The sequence below is a fragment of the Mauremys reevesii genome, linkage group 2, assembly GCF_016161935.1.
Source record: "Mauremys reevesii isolate NIE-2019 linkage group 2, ASM1616193v1, whole genome shotgun sequence".
Taxonomy (NCBI): Eukaryota; Metazoa; Chordata; order Testudines; family Geoemydidae; genus Mauremys; species Mauremys reevesii.
Window position 1 is genome coordinate 182,372,663 of NC_052624.1, and position 13,084 is coordinate 182,385,746.

Below are 13,084 nucleotides of genomic sequence, written 5' to 3' on the forward strand. Positions count from 1 at the left end.
ATGAGAGTCTTTTCATTTACTTTGACTAAGTAGAAGTAGTAGTTCATTCTGACTTGTAAGCCTGCAAGAAATAGCTATGCTAAATTTGGAAAGAAATATAGCAAAAGTAAGTCTTCATTACAGTACAGCTGAATATACAGCATGCTTAACCCCTGTCATTATGTATGAAGCTGTCAAATGCTAACAATAATGCAACATTAAATAGAATGATTTTGCACTGTAGCAAATATGAGCAATTGTTTTTGTTTTCCTCAGTGTATATACAGAGAGAGATTTGAATTGTTGGTATATTATCAGAAACCGGGATCCAGAACTTGAAATAATGCAAAATAATACCAATGCTACAAGCTGAAAACCAAAGCCTGTCAGGTATTATCACATCCACCCCCTTTTCCACTTTATTAGACCCAGAAGGAAATTATTTCAAATGTTTGCTAACCTTCACTGAACAAGAATAGTGACTTAATAAACATGAATTTCCCTTGGGGAATTCTGCTGCATGGTGTTGGTTTCCCCCCCACTTCCCCCCAACATTTTGCCTACCTTGTTTTGAGTGTCTTTCAAGGAACAAAACTATAACACTGCTTCTTGATATTACAAAACTATCTCAAGGAGATAAGTTGCACTGTTATTTTCCCGGAAAAATCATATATTTACTTAATTAAAAATTAGACTAAATGCTACTTTGTTAAGCCCACAAGGAAAGTATATTTCTACTGTGAAGAATTCCCATTTGGAAATCTCAGACACTTTAAATACTGATACCATTTAACATTACAGGAAAAATGAAAAACTGTGAACTACTAGATATCTGTCAAACTGGAAATTTTTAATTTTTCTCCAGCACTTCCTACTAGCAGACTTGCACTGAGTGTAGCCCACCTTTATAAAATGAATGACAGGAGGAATGGATAAAGGTTATTTACAGAAAGGAAGTCAACTTACAACTCTTTTTTCTCATTTTAATTCTAGTGTGAGATGTATTCTCGGCAGTTGCTTAGCTTCAGTCAGTGAAACCCCTTAATAGTAAGAACAGGAAATTGTTAATAATGTTTGGTTCATCTATCTTTCTTGTGAAATCCATGCTCAGTCATAGACTGAATACATGCCAGTTTTCACTGATTTCCCTCTCTTGATGAATGCTCATCAGCCAGTGTACATAATATTTTGAAATAATACATATGACCCACCTCTTCTAGAATGCCATTTCATTTCTTTTCTCCTAACCTCTGAATGTGAAGGATTGGTTGTACTAGTTTGTTTACTGTGTCAGAGCTAAATAACATGTTAGTTTCCCTTTGCTAACTCATACTGCAGAGAAAAATTCTCCTCTTTATAGATCTTTTATGTTTCTTAATTGGTCCACCACTGCCTGAATCACTGTAAATAAACCTCTTACTCCAAGTGTATATACTGGAAAACTATGATGATAAAGAATGAGTGCAACTGATGACATTTAATAGACTTGTAGGTTCTGTGTAAATAAACACAGCTGCATAAATTAAAATTGTGAAAATTCAATGGATGTCTAAGGATGTATTGGACAGTGTGACAATGGAAGTTCTACTGTGTTTAAAGACAGCATCATGGTATTTAGGTGTCTAAGTAACATAACAGATTCACTCCTCCTTCTGGCTGGTTGATAGTTGTATGTTAATACTCTACAGAGAATAGCAGTAATGAATTCAAAGCTATTATTTGTCAAATCATTTTAGCATCAACTTTCTATCATGCTCAGATTTAACCCTACTGTTCATACAACAGCTTTGTGCTGATTCCTGTTTAATTATCAAATAAGCAGCGCTCATTCTTGCATCCTTAGTGATTCGGAAGTTTATAGAATGGAGGTCATTATTACACAAGTAAAATCATGGTAGTATTCTGACTGCCAAAAAGGAAATATTATAGGTATTAAACTCCAGCATTTTCCCTGGTCTCCTTGAATAATTCCATAACATCTTATAAGGATCTTACTTCATTCAACTTTAAAAATGGCCACGCTCACTGAAATAAATAAATGCAGTGAAAAAGTCAATGTTATGTAAGTAGGCTAGTTTCACAAGGAATATTAATTTTTCAATTATTACACAGCAAATTGACGAAGGAGACTATCCTTGATAATGAACACGTTTTTCTTCACTTGTCTTAAAGTGTACTATGAAAAGTGACTTAAATATGAGATTGTGGTATGTTGATTGTTTCTGGATGTGACTGGACAAAAGTTTGTAGCCATATTGTAACTCAAATTAACAAGCCCTGGGATAAACAACACAATTCTGTGTCCTGAAGCATCTAGGGCAGGGGTTGGCAACCTCTGGCACGCGGCTCACCAGAGGTAAGCACCCTGGCGGGCTGGGCCAGTTTGTTTACCTGCCGTGTCAGCAGGTTCGGCGGACCATTGCTCCCACTGGCCGCGGTTCGCCGTCCCAGGCCAATGGGGGCGGCGGGAAGTGGTGTGGGCCGATGGATGTGCTGGCTGCAGCTTCCCGCCACCCCCATTGGCCTGGGACGGCGAACCGCATCCAGTGGGAGCAGCGATCAGCCGAACCTGCTGACGCGACAGGTAAACAAACTGGCCCGGCCCGCCAGGGTGCTTACCCTGGCGAGCTGTGTGCCAGAGGTTGCTAACCCCCTGATCTAGGGGTATGTTTACACTGTGTTTTAAAACCATGGCAGCAAGTCTCAGAGCCCAGGTCTACAGATTTGTATCATACTATATTGCTAAAAACAGCAGTGTAAACATTGTGCCTTGGCCTGGAGCTTGAGCTCTGAAATCCAGTCCCTTCTGAGGCATCAGAGCTTGAGCTACAGCATCTGCTCAGCTGTTTCTAGTGTTGTAGTGCTGGCCCCGCGAGCTTGAGTCTGTAAACCCAGGTTCTGATACTCACTGCTGCAGGTTTTAAAATGTGGTTTAAACATACCTTTAACGGACAGTTGCAAAGGCGTTAGCTTACTCTAAGATAAATGGCAAAGAAGAATTACCTTGAGTTACAGTAGGGCCACAAACTCTAGTCTAAATGTATTTTCAGTAGTCTATTTAGACAAGGATTTAAAGGCGTCATGTTAGAATATATTAAGTCAAGTGTACATAAGGCAGTGTATGCCTTAACATATGCTAAACTGGCCAAGTAAAAGCCTTGGTTCCCCTCAGGCTTTAATTGGATGAGTTTACCATTTGTTAAAGTATACATTGCATTATCCACACTAGACTTTTAAAATGTGTTTTAGTGTGTGTTAGCTAACATGTTAACAACATGCTTTTAAATCTTAATCTACACAAAGACAATGACTCCATTGCACATTTCCTCAGTGTATAAGTAAAAGGATGGTTGTGGGGGGTGGTTATTTATTTATTTTTTTTAAACTATCAGTCTTGTACATTCTGCCTGGTTTCTGAAAGTCACGCTGTGATCTTTATGGTTCATAATTTAATGAACAATTCTGTTCAAGATGTACAAAATAGAAAAGACTCAACTTCATTCTTTTGGAACTCTGGTGGCTCTTCAGTGCTAATAGGTGTAAAGTAGTATAACTGCTTTTACACTGGTAAAGTCAGCAGCTACGACTGACTATGCACACAAAGTTCTGGTGAGCAAGAAGGTGGTATTTGGACATTGTGCTAGGGCAGTGGTTCTCAAACTTCTGTACTGGTGACCCCTTTCACATAGCAAGCCTCTGAGTGTGACACCCCCCACCCCTTTTTAAATTAAAAACACTTTTTAATATATTTAACACCATTATAAATTCTGGAGGCAAAGCCAGGTTTGGGGTGGAGGCTGACAGCTTGTGACCCCCTGAGGGGTCCTGACCCCCAGTTTGAGAACCCCTGTTCTAGGGTCTTATGCTCCACTGCTTTGCAATTTTTGTAATAATTTATTTTAGTGCAAAAAGCTTTAAAGTGGTACCCGTTCAGTAGTGTTTCACATCCACTTTGCACAGGGTAAATGATTATACAAGTTGCAAGGCCGTAGAGAATCAGGCCTGTTGTTACTAAAACCAAACTTTAAGAGAAAAGTAAATACTGTTCTATGTAAAATACATATTTCTTTTAGAAATGTAAATGTACTGAACAATATTTAAAGCAAAAATAGTTTGCCTACTTGCGAAAGATACTATTGCAAAGTTTTCCCAGGACAATGTTCTGAACTCATGGTACATTAATTACTGTATTATTCTTAGTACAGACTGTATATTCATGCAATATACATTAACAATCTTATGAATTATACTTATTGTTCAATATCAAATTAAATCTGTATTGTGTATAGTCTGTTTAGACTAACAAGATGAAAGAAGAATGATATGTAGTAATATTGTCCAATTATTTGTCAATTGGTGCACATATTTTACACCTGACAGGTGCAAATTAAGCACAGGTACTAATATTTGCACCTGCGATTCATTTTTTATATGTGCTGTGTGTCCCCACAAATATTGAAAATTTAGTCCTCTACATTTATGGGGGGATTCAAACTATCTATGAAAAATAACTAAGCAGAAAAAGTAATTGGCTCACACCATGGTTCCACCCGTATCAGAGCTGGATCTTGGCAATAAAATACCTTAAACCTTGAGTGTTTTGTTATTGCTGTTGTTGAATTATGTCAGTTTGCTGGCCTGTAAACATAACAATATAGGGTGACCAGATGTCCCAAGTTTATAGGGACAGTCCCAATTTTCGGGTATCTTTCTTATATAGGCTCCTATTACCCTCCACACCTGTCCGATTTTTCACACTTGCTGTCTGGTCACCCTAAAACTATATGAATGGCTGTAGGCCTATACTATCTAAATAGATCAGATGTTGGGATATTTAAAAATGTGGTAAAGAGGAAAAAGATTATTATTGCATGGCAGCAATGGACATAATCAAAATAAAAAATCACCTTCCCAAAAAACATGCATTAGGAATATAACTACTGGTCATTGGGCAATATTTACATGACAGTTTTTTTTTATTGTACTAATCACTCTTTGCTCTATTCTGGAGAAAGACATAGTTTTAATAACTAGATTCCCCAAGTTTCAGACCAAAAGTCCCAAACCTGCAAGAAACTGTTAATATTTATTAGTTTCGAGTTAGCCAACTTATGTTTTGGGGTTTGTTTTCTTTTCTTGAAGAAGAGTTACTGTAGAACTAAATGAGTTGTTGAAGCAGAGAGGAGAACATATGACTATTAAGGTATTTTAGTCTATGAAGGTCAGTAATAATTGCCTCTTGCCGTTCCATCATGCTGGTCACTTAGTATTGAGAGAATTGATAACCATTTCAGATATGAAGATAAAGTGCAAACTGAAAGAAGCATTTACAGTCATTTCTTGAAGTACGCTGGAATTGATGCAGAATATGTTTCTATTTTTGTCTGCAATGATTGGAGTATATTGCGGAAACAGTGAAGTGGGAGCAGCCAGGTCTGTTCTAGAGAACAATACACTTAAAATCCTATAGGAACAAAAACAAAGGATATATGGGTCAGTGATAAAGCATATGGTTACCCATATGTTTGAGATACCCTCCTGACCCTGGATAATATCCAGTAATTTGAGAAGAGTCCTGTTAAATAGCACATAATAATACATTTTAGAGTGTCTGGTTGCTGGTTTCAGAAAACTAACACATGAGGCATGTGGGTGTGTGGATGTATTTAAAGTGTACGAATAAGAAAAGTAATGTAGTAAAGTTGTTTGGACACTTACAAAACTGTTACCATTCAGATAAGCATTGCATCAAATTCTTGTAGCTAAATCTTGTTAGCTGTAACTAGGGCTGAACCATGATTGTTAAGCTGCAGAGGCAGAATTGAAGAATACATTTCTGTTTACTTACACATGTTGTGAAATATGAATATGATAAAACTAAGTAAAATATTATACAAAAAAAATCTAGTTTGCACTTTAGGAATGCCAGAAAAAATACCACCACCACCACCTCCCCCCCCCACTCTTTTTTTTTTTTTGGTTCATCAGTTTAAACATATCTTGCAACGCCTTTATTTTCCATCTGTGAGCCTGATTGAAACATCTTTCTGCAGCACAAACGGTAGAAGACTGCAGATGATGGGATTAAAACAAGTCAACCTGTCTGACCCTAAAAGAAACAAAATAAAATCAGCTGTTTTGTTCAGGGGTGCTTTGAGAGTGACCTCTCCCCACTTTCCTCATATGTCTGTCCATCCAGTCCATGGTGGAGTCACTCAGCTAATGAGAGTCACTACAATCCTAAAGCTGGAGTGATTCTTCTTCACTGCTGTTTGTGAGGAGAGGGATGGCTCTGGGCCTGATCAAATGGCATGAATGTATAAATATATAAATAACCCAAATTTATTTGTGGTTGGAGGAAGAGAAGAAATTCTGCTAATCCTCATTGCTGAAACCTGTTTTTTGTTAGGAGGGAGCATCCTTTTCTTCACAGGTCTTGTGCTCACCAGAACCTTCCATGGACACCCTCAATCCCACTTTGTGATTTTTGTAAAGGCAAGATTGCACGACCTTTTGATTTTTCTCCCTGACTCATCCCTCAAATGTAGTTATAAGTCATAGAGAGCCTGAAACCTTTGGGTCACAGATTATTTAAAATTGGCTTCTGAGAAAAAGTAGCCCCGCTTCCCCTCATATTAGAGAATCCTGTACTAAACTGAGCATCATCTCAATATTATTTCCGACTCCAATTCAGCAAAGTTAACACATGCTTGACTTCAGTGGTGTTTAAGCATGTGTTTAAGCATGTGTTTAAGTGCTTTGCTGAGTAGGATGGATTTAAGCACATGTTGAAGCATTTTGCCAAATTTCCCATAATTTGAAATGTGCATGTACCTAGTGAGTAAAATAAGCTTTTAACAGTTTTGGGGAAAACTGCTTGTAAAATATGAAATTTATCAACAATTTTGAATAGAGTATTATAAGATAAAACAGTGTTAACTTTTAAGTAATCTTAAACATGGATGTGGTGCCCATATATGTGCAGCTATTTAACCGTAAAGTGAAGTACCTAATCAACTTATTTGAGCTAAGCTTAAACTTCAGACAATCAGAAGTACTCCCCTGCCCTTTTCACAGAGCCCATGTGGTCTTGAACAATGTTTCTCAACTGGTGGCCCTTAACCCTTGAGGGAGTCATGAGCTCCATTTAGATATAGGAAAACTGCAGTTCAGATCCACTAAGTGGCTTGTCCAATATCATATGCAAGTGCGAGCGTCAGGGAACTGGATTCTAACTGCAACTTGACAAGCACCTGTTCAGGACCATATTAGATTCCTTCAAGTAAAAAAAAAATCCCAAACCTGGTCTACCATAGGGACCTTCCATCCCAAATAGAGACATTTATTGATGTTTTTTCTTTTTTTGTGAACAGTAAAACAGACTTTGCAAAAGCTACTGCTATCCTTCTCAGAGGCAGGAGCCTCTTATTCTTTGTATTAACACCTTAATTGGCATCTCCAGTTTAATTCTGTGAGGTTTCTTTTAGACTTCCTAGAACGTTAATAGAAGGGACTCTATTGCTCTGTTGGCACCCCTTACAACCCGGATAATAACATATAACATGATACTTAGAAAATTCAGGGCACGGTGCTCTTTGTTGCACAGCATTTTACAATGGACTAGATTCTTTTGTGCACCCTTCAAGTCAATTAGGTCTCTTTTTGCATTTTGCAGCTACTCACAGTAATCAAATAAAGTGGATGAGAGACAGTGTTGCAAGATTGCTTTTCCTTATTGCACTTTCCTAAATTTCAGCCACAGAGTTTTGCACTGACTTTAAAGGAGAGTTATAAAGGCTAAAGTAACATTTTCTGAAGTGAGTAAATTACATAGCCTAGAGTCTCAATGAAAGTTAGTGGGACCAAGTCAGTTTTGAAAATGACACTTCAGGCTTGTAAGTCACTTGAAAAATTTTACCTTGAATTTCAGTGCAAGTGTAAAAATCTTAAATTCACTAGTGCACTATTCAGACTTGGTTTTATATGTACTTATTTAACTTAATCCACTTACACTGGAGATGTTTATATCCTGGCTGTACCTGGGGTGATGATCTGCACAGAAGTGATTAAGTTTCAGCAGTGAACAGGCAGTATGGGATGTAGTTCTGTTTATACGTCCCCTGTCCCCTCTGTGTTCTCAGTCCTGTGGGTAATGCATTAGCAGACTCATTCCAGTTTCCTGTTTATACAGGGTATAGCTTTGATGCGAGTACAACAGGCTAACCAGCAGAAGCAGAGTTCCTGTTTTAGCAATTTCTCATAAAGATATGTAAAACTCCAATGGCCTGTGATGACAATAATTAAAATGTCAGGCCACCGAACAGATACTTTTCATAAATCTCGATGATTTAAAGACCTCAGTAGGCACTTCACTTAATCCAAGGTTAGGAACCAAATATTAGAATGAAATGCTTCTTTTTCCACAGATAGCCTGATGGCTAAATTCATAGACATTAAAAGCAGAAGGAACTATTCTGATTTTCTAGTCTGTCTTCCTACACAGGACAGGCCATAGAATACGATCCAATAATTGCTAAATTAAACCCAATAACTTGTGTTTGATCTGGAGCATATTGTTTGTACACCCAATCATGATTTAAAGATTTCAAGTGATGGAGAATCCTCCATATCCTTTGATAAGGTATTCCAATGGTTAGTTACCCATAATGTTAAATATTTGCACCTTATTTAAAGTTTCAGCTTATCTTCAGCTTCTGCGTATTGGTTCTTGTTATGCCTTTGGTCTGCTGGATTAAAGAGCCCTCTGCTCTTAGATATCTTCTTCCCATGTAGGTATTTATAGACTAAGATCAAGTTAACTCTTAACCTTACTATTTCCATTGTGCTTAATGCTCTTTTGCAACCAATACTTTTTGTTTCATTATGAGTATCTGATCATCTCATGTAGAGTGGCCATGTTCTTTCAACATGTCCTCTTATATAATGCTGCACCTCAACCATGATGGTTTCCACCTGACGGCTGTATTTTGGTAGCTGTATTTTGGTAGCTATTTCCACCTGATGGCTGTATTTTGGTAGCTATTATTGGTAGACTGCTGCAATTGGTAGACGAATAGAGGAAGTTCAAACCTCTGCCTCCCCCCCATTTATGTGAAAGTGTTTTTGTATTATCCAATACAAATAGCTGAACTGATATCCTAGCCCATCCCATGATGTCTGTATTATGACAGGACAAGTGAATTGATCCAGGGTGAACTTGTGATGATCCTTTACAAGAAGTTCCAGCAACTTGGCGGTCAGGTTGAGCACAGTTTCTTCCTTTGCCTGATAGGGGTTTCTCTTGAAACAGCTGAGATGGTATATTCCACACTCTTCTGCTGGGTTAACTCCTCAAGATGACTTGCAGTACCAAAGTATATGTATGTGTATATATAGTGAGAAATTATCAGCAATAAACATCTGTCCAGGATAACCCTGCAACACTACCTCAATCCCTTTCCCCAGCAACAATTGCTGCACAAATCAGAGAACAATACAAGGTGCTTAGGATATTGTTTCCTTACCATGCTTGGTGCCAAATTAATGTTGTTCCCCACAGGTTTGGAAGTCTTTTGCTTTAATATAGTTGGTATGTTAACTTATTGCAGTTTTATCTTTATGAATGGTCTATGGATTATACCTCCTTATTTTTATTTTTGGTTTTATCTTCTTTGGGGTTTTGCAGGTGGGGGAGGAGAGGAATGTGTCTATGTGTATGAATATAATACATATAATTCCAAACTAGTAGCAGTAGCAAGGGTATCAGTAACAAAAGGTTAATGTCATAGATGCTCTGAATAGTCCCTTCCCCATTCCTATATATTTGAAATACGTAAAGGCAGTCAGTTTACTTTCACTTACTTTGGTCATCTGTGCTCACCCAAACTCTGGCATTATTCCTCTCTACTACTTGATGTTATGCATCAAACTATACATAGATATGCATTTGTGTATGTAGGTAATGATCCCAAACTTTTGGAAAACAGAAAAGGAATATTCTATTATCCAAAATCTGATATCTACTAGAACATCTCTGTTGGAAAGGGTTAGCTTTTTAATGATCAAGCTAAATATGATCCTCTTGGGCCTAATTTTCCTCATAAATATGCAGGGACATGTATCTGTTAAAGTTCATAAACATATACATGGGAGCTGTGAATTCAGGACTGGGTCAGGTTAGTCCGAAGTTAGCTATGAAGTTATTTGCTCTTGAAAACAAGGACTTAGAATGAAAGTCAATTATCAAACACAATTGTCCTATCTTTATTACAGTGCCACAATATAATGTAGATTATGTTGTGAAATTATAAATTAGTTTTTTATGAAAAAAAAATCTTCTTTTCAAGGCAGATTGGATTTCTCTCTAACCTGAGTCTAAAACATGGGAAGAAGTTGTCAGATTTATAGCCCACACTGGAAGAACACACACTTGACCTTACATTTTCATGGTGCAATTCTGAGTTGTTATTTTTGTATATGTAATTAGAGAACTCAGCTCACAGTCAAAGATTAGTCTGAAGTGATGTATCCATCAAAGTAATCTATGCTGCCAAGTTAATATGCATTATATCCAATCTTTGCCAGCATGTCAGGTTGCTGTATGCCTGACATAGTATTCACTTATGCAAGTTGAGAAAAATATTAGCCAGTCAGGCACCAGTTTATTCTTAAAAGTATGTTGGCCAGCAGGGGCGGCTCTAGGCACCAGCAAAACAAGTTGGTGCCTAGGGCGGCAAAATCTAGGGGGCGGCAAAAGGCTGGGGCCCCAGCTCATCCTGCCGCTGCGAGCCGAGGAGCGGCCCGTCCCCTGCAGCCGGGGGGGGGGCGGCGGCAGGCTGGGCCGGCGGACCTGCCGCAGTCATGCCTGCGGGAGGTCCACCGGAGCCCCGGGACGACTGGACCTGCCGCAGGCATGACTGCGGAGGGGGCGCTCATCCCGCGGCTCAGCTGGACCTCCCGCAGGCATGACTGCGGCAGCTCAAGCGGAGCCGCCGGACCCGCGAACCGTCCGCAGCCGCGGGAGGTCCAGCCGAGCCACGCGGGACTAGTGGTCCCTCTGCAGTCATGCCCGTGGGAGGTCCGCTGCTCCCGCGGCTCCGGGGCGCCTCCCGCGCATGACTGCTTGGGGCGGCCAAAAAGGTAGAGCCGCCCCTGTTGGCCAGAATCTTCCTAGTTGGCTGGCCCCAAAATGAGATGATATATGTAGGGAATTTATGCAGTGCCTGTTCCAGGTGCAAGGTGTCTGTGTCCTTGGGGAGAAGTCACACATCTTCTGGGCATTGTAGAGATGTCCATTGGATGAGGCACCCTACAGGGATCTTTAAACTGTGCTAGGAACCATAATAGGGTTTAAATACTTTAAGGTTAGTTAGAACATTTCAGGGCTCACCTAGATGGATAGGTGCTGGACCATATCCCTCCTCAGGCCCAAGACAGTGCTACAAGAGGTTGCCTGTGGACACCTACAAAAGATGCCTATTTAATGAGAAAAGAGAGTTAGTCTAAAGTCTCAGGCAAAGGTATATTATTACAAAGTGATTATCTTGTGAAAGCATAAGGATAAGAGAACAAAAAGTCATTCTAAGACCTGATAAACTTTTACCAGAATTAGATTAAAGCATATATTTTTAGCTTGCCTTTCTGGTCACAGTAGTTTGCAAGAGTGGATTTTTTCCTAGCTGATAACCATAGCTGCCCATGAAAAGGAAGGCAATAGCTCTTCTGGGTCATTTGAGTTAATAGTCTCACCTCTTTGCATGTAAAATTTGCCTTTCTTTTCTGGAGTGGATCTTGCAAGCTGTCTGCCTTGGAACCACTGCCTGAAACAGGTGCCAATATCATGCTCACTGGATGCATTAGGTGCTCCCATCAACAGGCTGCTTTTAAAAGTCATGAAAATGTCACTAGCATATGTCAGTAACTCATTATAATATGTAAATGACAAAATGTAAATGACACAGTGAGTCAGAACCACATCTATGTCTGATGAGACTAGCAAAGGAGTTTCTTTACTTTTGAAAATCCCATTGTTATCTGAGAATGAAAAATACCCTGTGGCTTAATACACAATTCCTTCTATGCTCTTCATCACCCACTGTCAGACAGATGTTTTGCACTCTTCCCTTATGGACTGTCCACAGCAGCTGTTATGGGTGGGCATTGCCTGCACAATAGCAGTATGTATTTGGAAGCATATTTCAGTGAGTGCTTAAAAATTTACCAATGCCCGTGATTAATTATCCTCATTTATATCAATATGCATGATCAGTGTATCCTCCACAGGTTCCCTATCCCTGGTTGTGAAATATCCCTGATCCCTACACCTGCATTCCTACTCTCTCTTTGGAGCATTAACTACTTCTAAAGCAAGTTGCTTTTAAAGACAACTGCTTCACATCCTGTATCCTACAAGTATGTGTTGAATTCAAGTCATCCAAAAAATGTAGGCTTGCCAAACTGGGCCTGTGCCAGGATTTATTTGGCACAAATTCAGTATGAACTGTTAGAGGTGGCATCAACAGATAGAGCAGTTGAAATGGTAAATATGTATCCCATATTGTTTACCCAGTCAGTGTGTATAGAGAGTTTATATGTGAACCAGTTTGCTTCAGACTCTACCCACCATTGGCAGGAATTTTCTTCAGCAAAACTCGGGGACCCTTGTCCCAGTCCTTCCCCTAGTCCTAAGCCCAACATGGCTTTGATCCAACATGTCCCAAAATTTAGGTGCACATACTTTGTCCAGGATCGCCACCAGCTTTTTTGGCGCCCTAGGCAGCGGAAGGTCCTGCCCCTGAAATGGTGCCCCCGACAGAGGTGGTGGACGGTCCAGCCCCTGAAATATTGCTGACGACCGGGGTGGCAGCCGCCCCCCAAATGTTAGCGCCCTAGGCGACCGCCTAGGTCACCTAATGGGTTGCACCGGCCCTGACTTTGTCTCTTTAGACTGTAATTGGTATATCATAAATCACCACATGGATTGGGGGTTGGGAAACCCAGAGAAGTTCAAGTTTGAGCTTGAATACAAAGTATTCAATGGGAAAAACTACATTAATTCAGAGTTAACTTTGCTTGGTGGTATGTTGTCCCCTTGCAGAATGCTGAG

At 39.6% G+C, this 13,084-nt stretch overlaps 1 long non-coding RNA gene across 6 annotated transcripts in view; it reads left to right on the forward strand.

Annotated features, from left to right (window-relative positions):
- LOC120398758 overlaps positions 1–13,084 on the forward strand; it is a 347,241-nt gene that overhangs the window by 295,511 nt on the left and 38,646 nt on the right. Inside the window, exon 9 of one of the 6 annotated variants that reach the window (XR_005594685.1) lies at positions 256–369. The exons of the other annotated variants lie outside the window; for them this stretch is intronic. This is a non-coding gene — a long non-coding RNA (uncharacterized LOC120398758). The remainder of the gene's footprint in view (positions 1–255; positions 370–13,084) is intronic. 6 annotated transcript variants of the gene reach the window in all.